At 35.8% G+C, this 18923-nt stretch overlaps 1 long non-coding RNA gene and 1 pseudogene across 1 annotated transcript in view; one reads left to right on the top strand and one right to left on the bottom strand.

The window, feature by feature from the left end:
* LOC146898665 (uncharacterized) overlaps positions 1 to 18923 on the bottom strand; it is an 84525-nt gene that overhangs the window by 25762 nt on the left and 39840 nt on the right. The window lies entirely within an intron of this gene.
* On the top strand, positions 8485 to 9705 carry LOC146898669 (uncharacterized; annotated as a pseudogene).

Below are 18923 nucleotides of genomic sequence, written 5' to 3'. Positions count from 1 at the left end.
ATGACTAAACCAAAAGAAGATTCAACGTAATCACCGACTTTAAAATTTGCATAGTGATCGAATCAAAAGCATATTTGGCGCAATCACTGCTTTTATATTTTTTGCGACAACTGAACTAAAAGAGGATTTAACACATTATCAACTTTGAGGTTTTTGTGATGACCAAACTAAAAGATGATTCATAATAAGGCGTCTCAAACAAAAATTAACAATATGTCAGATCTCGGCTGATCCGGTTTATTATTTTTTGTTTTATTTTTTATTAAGGTACTGCAAATATCAAATGTTGTTAGAATGAGGGGATTCAAAGATACATAGGTGGATTAATTTTGGATTGACCCAAAACTTAAACAAAACATCCAATACAGCTTATTCAGAAGCCCCCATCATGAAAACAAGATAAATAAAAAAAGATATGACATTAATAAACAGAAAAAAAATAAAAGGAAATAAAAATGCAAAATCACAAGGGGTTAGGGAGACTTCTACTGTACACTAAATTGAGGTGTATCTGTAAATTAAAAACAAACATGCCTCTTCAATTTGCATGCTCGCTTTGCTTCTTTCCTCTTCTGGTTTCTTTCCTCTCTCTTTCAAATGCAACTGCGATCAGTGCCTCGGCAACGGTGGCTAGGTTTGAGTTATATGCGGGAGAAACCGTGGACCTGTGTTGGGTGGTAACGGTTGAGGCGGTGGTTACCGGTGGTGATGGTTGTGGTAGTGGTTATTAGTTGCTGAGTCTCATGGTGCAGCTACAGAAGCTGCTGGATGACAGGATGAGAGAACCGAGGCACAACAGTTTGTGTGTTGTGATGGGCTGTGGAGGAGCAGTGCATTGTGGTTCTAGTTGTAGGTGAGAGGGAGAGGCACACAGTCGTAGTCCGACGAGAAATTAGATGGCGGTGACGGTGTTTTCGATAGACCTTCCTATACCTTCCTTCTCTATTTATTGTTTATTGTTGGGTAAACAGTGTTTTTAACCCCTGTAATATATGGCACTTTTGAGTTTAGCCCCTGTAAATTTTTTTTTTTTAGATTCCACCCTCATAAATTTTTTTTGTTTTGGTTTTGGCCCCTGACCCCTGTGACTCAGCAGAATCTATGAGGTGGCACTGACGTGGCATTTTTTTTTATTGGTTTTGGCCCCTGACCCCTGTGACTCAGCAGAATCTATGAGGTGGCACTGACGTGGCATTTTTTTTTATTTTTCAATTTTTTTTGAATGCCACGTGTGTAAATGAATGTCCACGTGGCATTTTTGATTATTTTTAAAAAAATAAAAAAACGAAAAAAATTCTTAAAAAATAAAAAAATTTCTGAAATCTGAATTTTTTTTAAAAAATTGGAAAAACTAATAAAAATGAAAACAAAAATCTAGAAAATTTTAAAAATAAAAAATAAAATATGGTAAAATTAAAAAAATGAAAAAATTCTGGAAAAAATTAATAAATTTCAAAAAATTCATATTTCCAAATTTTTTTCAATACTGGAAAAATGAAAGAAATTCATATTTTTTTTTCGGAAAGTACTTGTCATTCAACCTAAGCTCGGAATACACAAAAATTCCCGGAAAAAACACTAATGAAAATTTCGAAATTTCGAAAAATACACAAAAAACCTAAGCTCGGTTTATAAATATACATATTTTTTCCCTTATTCTCGGTTTATAAATACACAAAAATTCCCAAAAAAAATTTTGGAAATAAATACACTGAAAAAACCTAAGCTCGACATATATACTAATGAAAATTTTGAAATTTCATTTTGAAATTTCTCGGTTCAAGAAATACTAATGAAGATTTCAAAAATTTCATTTTTTTTAAAAATGATTAATCTTCAAGAAAATTTCAAAATTTTTTAAAATATTTTCCAGAAGTTTTTCACAATTTATATTTTTCATTAAAATTTGAATTAGAATTTTTCCAGAATTTTAATTAAAATTTCGAAAATTTTAATTAAGATTTTTCATTAAAATTTTGAAAATTTCATTTTTCCGGAATTTTAATTTTTTTCAGAAAATTTCGAAATTTTATTTTTCATTTTATTAGATTATTTTATTTTTTTAATCATTTTTTATGTTTATTAATTTTTCCAGAATTTTTAAACTTTTTTCCGTATTTTTTAAAAAAATTTCATTTTTATTAATTTTTCAATTTTCCAAAATTTTTTAATATTTTTTTCAATTTTTTTATTAATTTTTCATTTTTTCAGAATTTTTTAATATTTTCAGATTTTTTTTCAATTTTTAATTATTTTTAATTATTCCAGAATTTTTTAAAAAAAAAATAAAAAATGCCACGTGTACCCCAAAAAAAATATAAAATAAATTTAATTATACAGTCAGCGTGACACGTCATCAAAAAAGGTGACGCAGCATGCCACGTCAGTGCCACGTCAAAGATTCTGCTGACTCAAGGGGTTCAGGGGCCAAAACCAAAACAAAAAAATTTTATGAGGGTGGAATCTAAAATTTTTTTTTTACAGGGGTTAAACCCAAAAGTTGCTTATATTACAGGGGCTAAAAGCACTGTTTACCATGTTGTTGTTATTAACATGGAAGTTTTTTGAATGGTGAAAGTGTGGGTTTGTAGGGAAGTGTTGTGTGGTGGAAGTGATGGTGTTTTATGGAAGATGGTTAGAATGGAGGTGGTGAAAACTCCATGAATCTCTACATTTTTCCTCACTTTCTTTTCATCTCTATTTTTTATTTTTGTTCGTCTCTTTTCCTCTCAGTTTCTTTTGTTTCTTCTCTCTAAGTTAGCTCTTGTTTTTTTTTTTTATTTTTTTATTTCCTCCTTTTTTTCCCTTTCTTTTCAATTATTTATAGGTTAAATTGACCAAAGGAGTTTCGAAATGGATGTCCCTTCCATCTCACAAAAAGGCCAGTTACCGTGTATAACTTCTATTTTCAAACTTGCTTCAACTAGAAACTATTTGTATGTGCACTGCAGGACTAGGAATTATATGCATTGAAGACAATATGGTAACTTGGAACAAGTTTCCATATTTATTCTTTGATTTTGGGATTGTGTAAAGGATAGCTAGATTGTGCGGCTGAACTTTGATTGTTTTCCCACTTGGTGAATAATGGAAAAACATGATAACATTAAAAATTATTACATATTTTTGGAATTTTTGTAATTTTGCCTGGACAAAATTAGGGTACTACAGTTGTGATTTCAAGAATTCTATCAATTACCCTAATTTTCAATTTCTATGCAACCACAACCTTCAATCTTCAAGTAACCCTTGAAATTGATGATTCTCCAAGTCTTCAAATCCTCAAACTCCCATGCAATCCTTGAAGCTCTACACCTCGAACTCTTCTTTGTTATGTTCGGAGCTTGGATCCTCTTGAACTTGAGAAGATTAGACAGAACCCCCAATCCGTTGGAGGTGGAATAAAATCACTCAATCCTCTTTGGACCCTTGATTCCCAATCAAGTTCCTTGAATGAAACCAATATACAATCCTTATAGCACTCTAGCAATCTATGACTCAAAGATCATAAAGATTCTTAAAAAAAGTGTTTAACATGAAAACTAGTGGAAAGATAGGTTTGAAGACTCAAGATAGATAGTTGCAATTGATTCAGTAGTTTTGGAGTTGGGATGATATGAATATATATAGAAATGAGTGGTAAGGGCAAAATTTTAACCAAAAGCGTTGTGTTGAATCGAATCATAAAAACTTGAATCGTATCAAACATGTAGAAAAGGATGAAACTAGAGCTATGAAGGTTGATACGAATAAGACAAAGTGTGATTCAAATCAACCCTGCCCAGACAAAGGTTGATATGATTCAAATATTTGTGAATCTATTTAACACCTTAAAAAAAATAAGTCCAGAAGTAAAGAATGATACAAATCAGACAATTTTGATTTGATTCACCAGTGATACGATTCAAGAAACCATGAATCGTATCAAAATGCATGACACACACACAACAGAGATAGAAAGAATGCTTGATACGAATCAAAAATGCTTTGAATCGAATCAATCACATAGAAAAAAGTTTTTGCCACTCAAAAGGAAGATTTCTACATATATGGAAACATTTGACATCCGAGAATCATATGACACAAAGAGACAAGGAGTGCTAGGTGTTTTAACAAATTTCTAGGCTATAGCTAACATTATATAAACATCATCAAAATAACCTATAGTTAGCATTATATAAACATCAACAAAACAAACCTAATGTTATAAACAACTTCACAACATATTGATGGCTTTAGAGGTAAGACATATAGAATCATTAATTTGCTTTCCCTTTATGAATCTTCTTTGCTCAATTAAAATTTTATCTGGCAATATCTGATCTAATTTGTCAGCAATTTTTATTGAAATGGTCTTGTATTTGAAGTTAGCCATTGCTCAGTTATTAGGTTTATTCGAATTTAAAGTCATAAATATTTGTACTTATAATTTTAATTCAAACTATAATTTCATAAAAAATGTTGTTGGTAATTTACATGTGTTAACAAAATAAAAAGAGTGAAAAGACGGACACGTTAGGATCCGTCCTTCCGTTAGTTATAATAATGAAATTTGAACCATAGATTGGTTTGTGCAACAGTATATTCACAATCTCAATGGTTGAAAATGTTATATCATGAAGGTAAATGGATTCTAAAGAAACCTAATAAATAAATGATTGAATTGATATAGATATATGTTCCTTAAAAGAATTATAGCTTCCAGAAAATAGGTGTTCAATTTAACTAATATTTAGTGCAAATGGACGTAAATGATTGTCTCAAGTCAATATTAGTTTGATCAAGTGCAAAATTTGTTAGTCATACATAATTTTGACTCTCGCAAATGACAAGTACATACACTTTTTATGTTAAATATATTCAACAAATACGGATAAAGATGATTTGAGATCTTCTGACGAAAGCATTTGAAAGACTCATTCCATTGCACATGAATTTGATTATCGTAATGATTGTTGTAATTAAGTGTGAACGGACACAAATGATTGCCAAGAGTCAATTTTAATTTGAAACATGTGCAAGATTCATTTAGTCAGACACGATGTTGACTCTCGCAAACAACAAATACATACACTTTTTATGTTACTTATGTTCAATACATATGAAAAAAATGTCTGTTTTAAGATCATATGACCAAAGTATTTGAAAGACATATTCAATTACACATGAGTTCGATTCTTGTAATAATTGTTTTAATTAAGTGTAACTAAAATGTTGTAGAATCATATATCAAGTTATTATTTCAAATTCTTAAAATCTCAATGTTCAATACATATGAAAAAAATGTCTGTTTTAAGATCATATGACCAAAGTATTTGAAAGACATATTCAATTACACATGAGTTCGATTCTTGTAATAATTGTTTTAATTAAGTGTAACTAAAATGTTGTAGAATCATATATCAAGTTATTATTTCAAATTCTTAAAATCTCAAATATATACTAAAGTATAGATTTACCACTTCAAAATCCTCCCCTCCAAATAAAATCTGTTACGTAATATCCTAAATTTTAATTTTCCTAATTAATAAAAACACACAATTGAGAGAGAACCCACACACTTGTTGATATAGGCCCGTTTGTTAAATATTTTTTTAAAAATAAATTATTTTTTATGTTTTAATATATTTGTCTTCTCATCGAAAGCGACGCCGATGGCGGGGAAACCCCCAGAGATTGAAACGAATGCAAAGAAAATTTCCTTTCGCGACATGCTTACTGAAGGACAGCAACCTGTGCCAATCAAAGAGAAAGTTGATATGGTTGCTAAAGGTCTGGTGCAAATTGCACATCAAAGTGGAAATCGACTTCTGCCGGTTGTCACGTTAGATGAAAGTTATTTCAAGGAGTTGTGCAATCCGTGGGTAGGTTCTCTGGTGATTAAGCTCTTAGACAAAACAGTCCCTTATCATGTGTTAAGGGAGAGACTCAAAAAGTTGTGGAAACTATCAGGGGGGTTTGATATTATGGATATCGACAACGGTTTCTACATGGTTAAGTGTGATTTGATTGCTGATAAGGAAAGAATAATGTCAGAGGGTCCTTGGATGCTCTTTGATCACTACCTTGTTGTCTCACAGTGGACACCGGAATTCGCCTCCCCTTTGGCAAAGATTGAACGCGCTATGGTGTGGATACGATTCCCGGGTCTAAACTTGGTGTATTTCGACAAAAGCTTCATGCTAGCCCTTGCATCAACAGTTGGTACTCCTGTCAAGGTTGATACCAACACCTTAAAAGTGGAGCGAGGTCGATTTGCTCGTATTTGTGTTGAAATTGATCTTACAAAGCCGGTGGTGGGGAAAGTCTGTGTTAATGGATACTGGTATATGGTTCAATATGAAGGCCTTCACATAATATGTGCTAGGTGTGGTTGTTATGGACACCATACGCGCGACTGCAAGAAGATGCCGGAGCAACGTCCAACCATCACTGCAACACCGGCGTCATCAGGACCGGCAGTTACAATTCCAGATTTGGAGGTAGCAGGAGACAAACCAGTTAATGCAGGAGATAATGTTACGTCTATTCAGTCTCATAAAAATCAAACAGAAGTTAATGTTAATCATGAAGGAAAAAATGATGAGAGTGAAGATGTACATGGAGAATGGCTAGTTGTACGTAGGAAAAAAAAGGCACCTACCAAGATTGAACAAAAAAAGGCACCACCAAAATTGAACAAAAAAAGGCTACTTTTGTGCCATTGGTGAATAAAACTACCACCCTTAGTCAACGCAATATGATGTGGCATCCAAGAGGGGAAGAAACCAATTTTTATTCAAAACAAGTAACTCATAATGCTAAAAGTGGGATCAAAAAAAGAGAAGGTTTGATGGGAATATTCCTGACGTGAGGAATAACACTAAGGTCATCGGATGGGGATTGGTTCTCTGAGGGGGTTACTAAGGTCATCGGGAACGGCCTCTCGACCCAGTTCTGGCATGACCCGTGGTGTGGGAATATCCTCCTCAGAGTTAGGTTCCGTAGGCTGTTTCAACTGTCTCTCCAGCAAGGGGGTGTTGTGGGGGATCTAGGTAGTTGGGTGGGGAGTGTTTGGGTTTGGGATCTCAGATGGAGGAGACCGCTTTTTGTTTGGGAGTCGGACTTGCTTGTCGAGATGTTGGGGGTGGTGACCAGGAACTCCCATACAAATAGAGACGATAGGTGGGTTTGGGCCTACAGTTCTGATGGTCGGTATTCGGTTAAATCGGCTTATGGCCACCTTTTGAGTCGCCTGCCGGGTACCGATGCCCCGGTTGGTGAGGCTCTGCAGGCGGTGTCGCGGGTGTGGAAGTCGGGTGCCCCGTCTAAGGTAGTGGTTTTCTCTTGGCAGCTTATCCTAGATAGAATCCCTACCAGGCTTAATCTTAGTCATCGTGGGGTCCCGCTGCCGGTTGGGGGTTTAGGGTGTGTTTTCTGCGCAGCGCCGACTGAGTCCTCGGTTCATCTGTTTCTTTCGTGCCCGTCTATCCTTCCGGTGTGGTATCAGGTTGTTAGGTGGTTAGGTTGGGAGTTTGTGATTCCAATAGGTCTAGCCCGCCAGTTCCTTTCCTTTACGGGTTTAGGTGGGGGGAAGCGGGTGAGATTAGGTTTACTTATTGTTTGGCATGCTGTTATTTGGACCATCTGGACGTCTCGGAATGACCTTATTTTTTCTGGTGGCGCCCATTGCGAGGGGCCTGTGGTGGATAGGGCGAAACTCTTAGCTTGGAAGTGGTTCCTGGCTAAGTGCCCTGCTAGTTCCTGTTCTTATTATGAGTGGGAGGCGCAACCCATCCTTTGCTGGCAGCGGTAGGGTGTTGTGGTGGTTGTGTTCCTGGGGTTGTGGGGGGTTAGGGTGGGGTGCTTCGCCTCTACCTTTCCGGACTGTCTTCCCGGGTTCCTTCGTGTGCTTTTCCTTGGCAGGAGGTGGTGTGGGTGGGGGTCCTTTTGCTGCGTGACTCTTGGGTGTTTTCTTCTGTTTTTTGGTGGTTTGTTTTGTTTTGTTGGTGCCGCTGGTGTTTTCCTCCTCCCTCGTTTGTGAGGCTAGGGGGCATCCTCGGTGTTTGTTGGGTGTCTTTCGGCATCCTATTGGTGTATTTGTACAGTTACTTTCTTTATTTATATATATATATATATATATATATATATTTTGCCATTCAAAAAAAAAAAAAAACACTACGGGCTCCACCAACTTGGACAACTTTAATCTCACTAGTAGCAAACAAAAGACTTTCGGAAGTGAAACAAGCAATAGAGGGGTGCAATCTATTGTACCAACTAATGTCACAGCCAATCTAAAAGAAACACAACGGCATCATACACCTCAAGAGACTGAGACGAATAAAGAGTGTAGTAATAATGAGAAACCAGTGGTGCATGTGCTGTCGATTCTCAACAAAAACGAGGAAGAAGTCGTCCAAAAGACTCCTATTAATTGGGTGGAAAATTGTCAAGACATGCAAGATTAATCTTGCATTATGTGTCCTTGTATACATTGTTTAGATGATTGGTTTCAAAGATGTATCTGCGCTCTCTTGGAACATTTGGGAAGCTCAAAGTTTAAAGGCTAAAAGACATATGATGGATTTGATTAGAAAGTACAATCCTACTTTTCTTGTCATCATAGAAACTCATGTAGCATTTGATAAAAATTTAGTGTTTTGGACTAAAGCTGGGTATGTTAAGATCCAAGCTGTGGAAGCTCAGGGCCACTCCGGAGGCATTTGGATTCTTAAACAAGTGGGAGTAGCATTCAAGCTGATCTTGTAGACATTTTTTGGTAATCTTTTTTGGTACCTTACAGGAATCTATGCTAGTCCAACTTATGTGGCTCGAGTTCCTCTTTGGGACCATCTATGCTCTTTAAGTCAAGATTTGGTTGGGCCGTGGCTTATGCTTGGAGACTTTAATGAAATCACCACTCCTAGTGAGCAAAGAGGAGGGGTGTTCAATCAAAATAGAGCAGATGGCCTTCTGAAGGTCATGGATCGTTGTAATATGCTGGATATTCACTCTATTGGAGGTAAGTTTACTTGGCACCGTAATTACAGAGGACAAAGAAGAATCGTGAAGAAACTAGACCGTGGCATGGCTAATCTTACATGGCGGTGTAGTTTCCCGGAGGCTTTCGTGGAGGTGCTTCCGAGACTTCATTTAGACCATAATCCTCTCCTCATCAGGTGCGGAGGTATTCCTGCTCGTCAAGGTAACCGACCTTTCAGGTTTGAAGCAGCATGGATCACTCACCCAGACTACCAATAAGTAGTTCAAAGTGCTTGGACCAGGGCTGTATCTGATCCCGTGTTAGCTCTTAAGAAGGTGGAAGAGGACTCTATTATTTTTAATAAAGAAATTTTTGGAAGCATCAAGAATAGGAAATATAGCATAGAGCGCAGGCTTAAAGGGATCCAAAAAGCACTTGAAAATATTGATTCTGCATCCTTAGTATATCTAGAGCATCAACTGCAGAAAGAGTATGATACTATTTTATTTCAAGAAGAGCTCTTGTGGTACCAAAAATCTAGAGACAATTGGATTAAATTAGGGGACCGTAATACTCGTTTTTTCCATGCTCAAACTGTGATCAGAAGGAACCGCAACAAAATTCATGGGCTTAATCTTCCAGATGGTTTGTGGTGCACTGACGACGATATTCTTAAGGTTGAGGTAATAAAATACTTCAAGGATCTTTTCTGTTCGTCTACTACTCAAGTGCTTCCATAGACCGAGAGTAGGTCTCGATTCTGCCCCCAATTGGATACGCTTGCTAAAGAAACTCTTAGCCAAACAATCACTTATGAGGAAATTACTGCTGCCTTGAATCATATGCACCCTTATAAATCTTCGGGGCCAGATGGTTTTCAAGGTATTTTCTTCAAACAATATTGGCACCTTATTGGGAAAGATGTGTGTGATTTGATTACCCAAGCTTTTGCGACGGGGAAATTTTATAATTCTCTTGCTCACACTCTTATTGTCTTGATTACTAAAGTTGAGCAACCGTCTAATTTCAAAGAGTTTCGCCCTATAAGCTTATGTAACACAATATACAAGCTCATCACTAAGGTCCTTGTTAATAGACTGTGACCGATGCTTGATCAAATTATTGGTCCCTTTCAAAGTAGTTTCCTCCCTAGTCGTAGTACTAGCGACAACGCCATTATTCTTCAAGAAGTGATTCACACCATGCGTAAATCAAAAAGGAAGAAAGGAGATGTTGTTTATAAATTGGACTTGGAGAAAGCCTATGATAACGTTAATTGGGATTTTCTCAAGTCTTGTTTGGAGGACTTCTGATGCAGGAGGGTTTCTTAGTAATTTAGTAGTATTTATTATTTAGCCAAATCTTAGTAATTTTCTAGAACTTTCTATTATTATTTCGTTTTATTTTATTTTGGCCCACGGGTTTGTTATTTCTTTCACTATATAAGCAGAACTTGTAACAGCTCGTTTTTCGCTAGATTTATTTTATTATTTATTTATGTGTGTTCTATGTGCTCTTATGTGATTAATTGTCTCTGTGTGTATTTTTGGTTGGGATTCGTAGAATTCGGTGTTAGAAGGGTATTTTAGTCATTTTGGGCTTAGGGGCATTTTGGTCATTTTGAGGGCAGTGGCAATTTTGTAATTTTGCAGAAAGTTATTTTTAAGTGCTTAGTGAGGATTTTATTTTACTAATTGCTAGAGGGTGTAGTAATTCTTTTATTTACCGTTAAGTGACCGTTAGTGTTATATTTTACCGGTAAGTGAGTAGTGACATTTTGAGTGTTAGAATAGAAACGGGTTAGGCCCATTAAGGTTTAAGAAATAAGCCCAATTGAGTAGAGCTAGTATATAAACTCTAGTTGTTGGTAAAACTAGGTTTTACAAACATTTTCATTTCATTTGAGAAGAGAAGAGAAAGAGGCTAGAGGGAAGAACAAGGGTTAGAGCTTGAAGAGGGGATTCATCATCTAGGAGCTCATTTGAAGCTTGGGTTAGAGATTCTTGGTGCTAGAGGTAAGGGGGTTAGGTTTCAACCATAATTCATTTTTTTTTCTCTTTACCCATTTTTGTTGAATTGATTAATTGAACCTAATTGTTGTCAAATTCGTGCATAATTGTTGTTGTTATGTTTGAGAACATGATTTATGTGATAATTGCATGTTAATATGTGAATTAACATGTTCAAATGCATAGTTGTTGGTGTTTTGTGTTCTTGAGCAAGTTTGATGAGAATTGATGTTGTGATGTTGAATTATGCATGAATTTGTGTTCATTAGTTGTTGTTATTGATTTGGAACATGTTGTTGTGGAATTGGTACTTTGGGTATCAAGATTGGTGAATTAATGATGAGATTTGATATTGTTGTTGAAAGTTGAGAATGAATTGAGAAATTGGTGAATTTGGTTAGGTTGATGATTTAATTCCAAAACTTGTATGTGTTTAAGTGTATTGAACCTATTTTGACCTATAAACACTTTCTGGAACTTGTTTTGGTGATTTGGGGGATTGAAAATTGGATTTTGGGATGAAAATGGGTTAGAACCCGTAACTGAGTTCTGGGAATCTGATGTAGGACGCTTTCGCGTGCTTAGGACGCTTAAGCATCCCACCAGCGTCCCAGAAGCGTGCCAAAAGCGTGCTGTTCCAGGAGCTACTGAAACAGGGACGCTTAAGCGTGCAGAGGACGCTTTCGCGTCCTAGCCTCAGTTCAGCAATTTTTGATTTTTGTTTTCGAGCACTTGGGGACCAATCCGATACTTCTAAAATGTTTCTTTGGACTTAATTAACCTCTGTTTATGCCTTTAATCCTACTGGAACATGATTTGATTTGGTTTGGACTTGAATTTGTGAAAATCGTCTAACTTTTATAAAAACGGTTCAAACGTTGATTTTTCCGAAAACTCGTTTTTCTCCGGAATTTGAGGTGGGATTAAAGTTGTATATTGTTTATATGATTTCTAAAAATGGTTGTGATTGGTTCCATCAAGTTTGAACTTGTTTTGCTTCGAAAATGGAAAACTTGGTGAAAAGTGATAAAATGAGACGAACTTTGAGTTTTCATGAATTCGTCGCATTTGGCCGATGAAATGCTTACGTAACCTCTACTACACACATATGTGAATTGTGAGAATTCTAGGCATAGGCAATTGAGCTTGTTTACTTGGTTTTGACTCAAATGTTCAATTAATTTTAAGATATGACTTGGAGAGACGAACTTGACTAAAGATGACTTTTGAGAACCAATTGATTGTGAATCCTTTATGGAGTACTGTTATATGACTATGAAATGGTGTATGAATGGTTGTTGAGTGATGAATATGATGTTTGTGATCATATGTTGTATTTGTTCCCCTATTTGGATTGTAAGGAATTATGTGAAAATGTGGCAACTATATATTGATTTATGTGGAGATGATTAATGATGTATGTATATGTCAAGTGATGGTGAATTGTTGTCGGTGCATATATACTAATTGAACGGTGATGAACATGTTATGTTATGTTGTTTGTGGAACATGTTAAAAGTTGATTGTTGGTGGTGTATATATGTGACAACTATATGTTGTGTGATTTTTGATATTGTTGGTGATTGTATATTTGTTAAATTGGTGGTGAATTGTTGATGATTGCATATATACAAGTATTGGTGATGATGAGGTGATTATTGTTTGTGTGAACATATGCATTTGTAGTTGAGTCATATGTTCATGCATTCATGACTGATGGTGGTGGATTTTATATCCAAGACTGATGGTGGCGGATTTTATATCCAATTGAGGTGAGTACGATGTTTTTGTTGCATCGAAGGTGACGACCTTGAGGTGTTTTGGTACCACATGCATCTAGAGAAGAGTCTAGAACATTGCATGCATTTGAATAATTGATGAGTTGTGTCATAATTGAATATATGACTTGGTGAATTTGTGTATTGGTGAAATTGGTGAATGTTGTGATGATGTGGATTGGTGTATATGTACATTGGTGAATTTGTGTATTGGTGAAATTTGGTGAATGTTGTGATGATGTGGATTGGTGTATATGTACATTGGTGAATTTTGTAGATGGTTGTGAATAATTGTATTATGCTCTAATTGCATGCCTTAATTGTTTGTACTTATACACTTGGTGAATCAATTGATGATGGTTATTTTAATAATAATGATGAGGTGAGATTTGTATATGTATATATACATATATGATGTGGTGATGTTCTTTGATAATGATGATGGCTTGCTTATAACTTTGATATGACGAATTGTACTTGTTGAGATAAGCATGCTAGATGAGTAATGAAGTGAGTAATGTTTTCATTGATTGATGTTGATAAATGATGAGCTTTTGTTGATGACTTGATTAGAGGTTGAATATACATGCTATGCTATGATATTAATGTGATAGCTTGAAATGTAAGTGATGGGGGATAATAATGATCATGTGATGCTAGTGTTCTAGGAGGGAGGGTTATGTATATGTGATACGTGTATGATACACTTGTTGATATGAACTTGGAATGATTGTATGGAATGGTTCGAATGGTATGAGAATCATGAATACTTGTGAATACATGTATGATTTGTTATTCTGTATTCTTGAATATATATTCTTTCATTTCCAATGTTCATGATAAATGTTTTTCGCGGATTATGATGATGTAATGCTAACCCTCAGTGGTCTGTGGTGGACCGCCTACCTTTCTGTATGGACGGGTAGACGGCGTGCAGGATGCTTAGTTGTTGCTTGTTGATGCCGAGGAGTGGAGTTCCTCTTTTTCATGCAAGTGTCTAGATTAGGGCTCTGATCTAGGATAGTCTTTGCATGATGTTTATTTGACTTGGTATTTCGGAGTTGTTGAGATATTCTGTTATTTGAGATTTGGAGATACATTTGTATGTATTTTGGAGATCCAGAGATGTTTATGAATTATATGTTGTTCCGCTGCTATGTTGTGTAACATGATCTTTATGCATGTATGTATTGTGGTTTATTCGGAGACGTAGCATCTATTTCTAGATTATTTCTGATGTATTCGCGCGTTTTACCGCTTAATAGAAATAGGGTGTTACAGAACTTATGTAGCCTAAGAGGCACACTTTTGATTCAATAAAATTATTAGAGATTTTCTCTCAATTCTGGTGGATTCCGGAACCCTTATTTTGATAGGTTTGTCGCTTGCAACCCTATTTTCACAAGTTTGTCGCTTGCAAACTTGTTCTTTTATATCTAGGTTTAGCGTTTGCTAACCCTACGCTTCCGTACTGCGTCAGTTGGTATCAGAGCAGGTTTCTCCTGTTCTTTTCCTAACGTGATCAGCCATGGGAGATCAACCGGTGACGAAAGCAGAGGCTGTCGCGGCTCTTACCCCGGCCCTTAATGCTTTGGCTGCACAAATGGCAATATTAACAACTAACCTGAATAACATCGCCAACAGCACCAACAACAACAACAATAGAGACAATTTGAATAGGAGAGGAGAACCAATTCCGGTTATTAGGGTTCGTAATAACAATCAGACTATTGATGGCGATGGATGTGGGAATCACCATGATTACCGCGTAAAGGCTGATATTCCATTGTTTTACGGAACGATGGATGTAGAAGAATTTTTGGATTGGGTGATTGATGTTGATAGATTTCTCGACGTCATGGACGTCCCGGAAAGCAAGCAGGTTAAGATGGTTGCAAACAGACTGAAAAGTACCGCAACTGTTTGGTGGGATAGACTCGTTGTGCATAGACAGAGACAAAGAAAAGGCCCTATTCGAACTTGGAGAAAGATGAAACAGTTAATGCATGAAAGATTTAACTCTCGCGATAGATTGTCTCTCTCGCCGCTTGTTTCAATTGAAAGTTTGGAGAGGAAGCAGCTTCCGTCGCCGCGGATGTATCAAACGCCGGTGAAGGGTGGTTATGATGAGAATAAGAAGGAGCAGTTGAGTAAGGAGGATCTTGGAGTTGGTGGGAATTTATCGCATGATGCTGATATGGAAAAGAAGAGGGCTACAGTTGACAATGAAAAGATCAAACTTCCTGTCATGGAAGTAATTGATGTATTAGTAGCAAATAAGAAGAGTTCGACAATAAATGCCCAACCTGATGTATTTGGTACTGGTCAGCCTCGGCCTTTTCCACCAGTTGCTTCAAAAACTGTAAAGTTAGAAAACTTCCTCGGTGGACACCTGTAGACCAAGATTTTCGGGTATCAAGCCATTGATTGGACTTGAACCTTCAATCTACCGGACTTGCTCGATTTTATTCTTGGGAAGGGAAAAAGAGATTGAAAAACCCTTTTTGGATCCGGGGGTTGGTTACGATTCGGGAAGGTGTTAGGCACCCGCGTCGTTCACGGTACTCCGTGAGAACCTCTTTCTAACTTTATTTTATTTGAAAATTTGTTGTTTAAAGTTGAAGTGAAAGAATGGAGGGAGAAGAAGTTTGGAGTTTTGGTTATTTTTATTTGATCGATTTGAAAGGAATAAAGCCTCTGCCTACGTACCCTTAAAAGGGATCAAAACCGTCGTAGTTCACTCTTATAAAAAACATTTTTGTGGGTTAGGTTGATTTTAGTTTGATTTTGAAAATGATTTTGAGAAGGGTTGCGAGACCTCAAGGTATAGAAGAATAAAATAGAAGTGAGGTTGTTTCATTTTATTTGAGAAATTTGGTCTAAGTTTGATTAAAGTTCATTTAGGAATTTGATTAAGAAAACAAAGGGAAAACCACTTGGATTTGGATCCAAGGTTTATTAAGAAAACAATTTGACTTTTGCTTATTTGATTTTTGAGATAAAATGATTTTTCTAAACTAACGGAAAGCGAGCGTAATAACGTGAAAATTAAAGCGAGCGTAAAGCAATAAATAAAGTGATAGTGTCGGTGCAAGTGTCGGTGCTTGTGTTACCTACATTATTACAAAAATTCCTAGGTACATTCTATGGCCTCTTTGCCAAGCTACAAACCAATGGTAAGAATATACATTTGTTTCCTAGTTATACATACTAAAATATCATGGAATTTTAAGATAAATTGCAAGAATAAAATGCGTGAGATGATGCTAGAAGTAAAGCAAGCATAATAAGATGACAAGAAACTTAAAGCATTGCATGGATTATCAAAGAGAAAGCAAGATGTCGAAATGTTAAAGAAATGCATGAAGTAGAAATTGGAATATTAAAGCCAAATCAACACAAGATATTATGGAGTAAAAAAGTTTTAAAGTGCATGGAGTAATATTTTTTTTTGAAATGTTAAAGCAAAAGAGTTATGGAGATTAAAGTATTTTAAAAAACTAAGAACCACAGACACAAAATGAGTTTAAAATGCATGAGTTTGTGTTTAAAAGCCTATATAGGCTATAATGCATATGATGAAAATGAAGTTAATGAACAAACAATGTAATAACGCTATGCATGGTGCGAAGTACTTTTCAAAAGTCTAGATGAATTAAAAGTAAAAATATGCATGGGACAAAAGTTTATTTATTAAATGAATTAGATAGAAAATGCATGATAATAAGTTTAAAGCATTATATGAGTTAAAAGTGAAATGAAGATGCATGAGATTATATTAGAGATGATGCAAAACATAACATAACCAAATATTAGATCCTAAATCGACAGGCTGAAAAAAAAGTCATAAACTGAAACAAGCTACCACAGAACATGTATGGCACTAAAAAAAAATCAAAGATGCACGAAATGAGGTCTTAAAACAATTAAAGCCAAAATTAGAGGAATGCATATTATGCAAATCAAATCCTTACAAATGTATGAAGCGTAATTAAAACATCATATAAGTTTTTTTATAAAATGTATGAGACTTCAAAGAAAGATTTACGAGACACAATACCTACAAGAAGGAGGTACAGAAACTACATCTGGTGGTGTAAACAGTCACCAAAACAAACAAATAGTGAACAGAACGGGCCTAAGAGATATGGAGCAGATCGGGCCAAAGGGAAATGGACCGGTTCAGGATCCGAAGCGGTTCAACCGAACCGGTCCAAAGTTAGTGGTATATAAAACATGGTTTTAGGGTTTCATTTCATTTTAGCAAGAAGCTTACCCTTCCCTTAGACACATCGGCGCCGCTCTTCCTACTTCTCTTCATCTTTTTTCAAAATATTCAAAATGATCAAACACACAAAAACAAACAATCATACGGAAAAACATAACCTCTCGTCACTTCTCTTTCAATCATGTTCCTATTTCTCTTCTTCTTCATCTCAAACATTTTTCACACAAACAGACTCAACCAAAACGTATCACACATAAGCCAGCAACAAATTGAACTCATAACACGATTACAAGCGCAACACAGGTCATAGATCGAATCAAAAAAGGGAAAACAGCGATACCTGAGTTAGATTGGAGGACGTTAGATCGCGACGGAAAACTTCAACTCTTCACTTTCACAGATTCGGATCTATATGCGTTGCTGTTTAAAGTTGTTGTTCAAACTCGGTTCTACTTCTTGTTACTGCGAATCGGCCTCAGCTTCCATTTCCTTCTCCCTTTCTTCTTCTTTGTACCGATCTGTAGTTGTTAATGAGTTGTTGGACGAGTTTGACGATGTTCTTCTTTGTTTCTCAATGTTCTGATTTCCTGATGATTGTTTACATTTTCAAATTGATTTGGTTTGATTGTATTGATAGAGTCGTGTTGGGATAGTGTTTATACGTAGGTGTTGTGAAATGAAATTGAGAGAAAAGGAATAAACAGTGTTACTGTTACAGTGATGCGATTGGATTTGTGAGTTTGGTATACGGAAGTGGTATGGTTATTTATGAGTTTTGTTCTTCTGTGTTCTTCATTTCTGGAAACTGTTCATGAATGTTCTTGAGAAAATAAAGCTTTGATCTGGATTTGAGGAGAGAGAGAAGAAATTAGGGTTTGTGTGGTGATGGGTTGCGGCTACAGTGATTCAGTCCCCTTCTGCAGTGTAATAAATGCCTTCTATTTATAGTGACAAGAATAGGGTTTAGGTGAAAGATTGTGGACAAAAACGCCCTTTGCTTGGGCTCCAATTCTGGACAGATGGATCAAAGGACTAATAGACTGGAGACACCTGTACATGACTAAAGACTTCTTTGGACTAAAACTTAAAGCAACTAATAATGATTAAAAGGGAAAAAAAAAGAGTCACTTGAGTGACAAAGGGGATAAGCAAAATAAAATAAAAAGTGACAAAGGGGATAAGCAAAATAAAATAATAATAAAAAAGGAAAGTTATAAACAAAAATGGAAGCAATAATAAAAAAAATGGAAACAAATAAAATGTAAAGGAAAATAAAGAAACTAATTAATAAAAATAAGGATGACATAAATGAGATGATAAAATGCAAAGCTGCCTCTTTCGGAAACCAAAATGAGGTATTTTAAAATACTTCTCTGACGAAAATTCGTCTGAGAGGAAGAAATTACTCGGCGTTAAAAGCACGAATAAAAACGGTAAATACCAAGAAAAGTGGTCAAAATTTGGGGTATGACAGATGCCCCTATTTAAGTTTCTTCGTCACGAAGATTTGAAAGAAAACTTTTAAATCGATGGGTCGAAGAGACTTAAATACTAAGTACACCGAATTTTGACCAGTTGAAAAGCTGAGAATGCGATGAATACAATGCTATGAATGCATGCGATGCGAGTATGAATGCAAAGACGACGGAAATAAACTGATTGGGGAACAAACTGATAAGTATCACTGGGGAGATAAAGTCTTTCTACTACCAACTGATGTGGAAGAGACGAAAATGCGAAAGATAAAGCTTGAACAGAAGATAAAGCTTGGACGGAAGATAAAGCTCGAGATGGCAAATAAAGCTTGAGACGGAAAATAAAGCTTAAGACGGAAGTACAGAAGATAAAGCTTGTCTATATTGATTAGTATTGATAAAGTGATTATTGGATGGGATCTACCACTTGAACACAAATTGATTGGTGACATTTATGAATTAAACACC

The sequence above is a fragment of the Medicago sativa genome, chromosome 8 (assembly GCF_051527215.1).
Source record: "Medicago sativa cultivar Bolivia chromosome 8, Bolivia_mono, whole genome shotgun sequence".
NCBI lineage: Eukaryota > Viridiplantae > Streptophyta > Magnoliopsida > Fabales > Fabaceae > Medicago > Medicago sativa.
The sequence above is the reverse complement of the archived record's forward strand: the minus strand, read 5'-3'. Positions and strand labels throughout refer to the sequence as shown.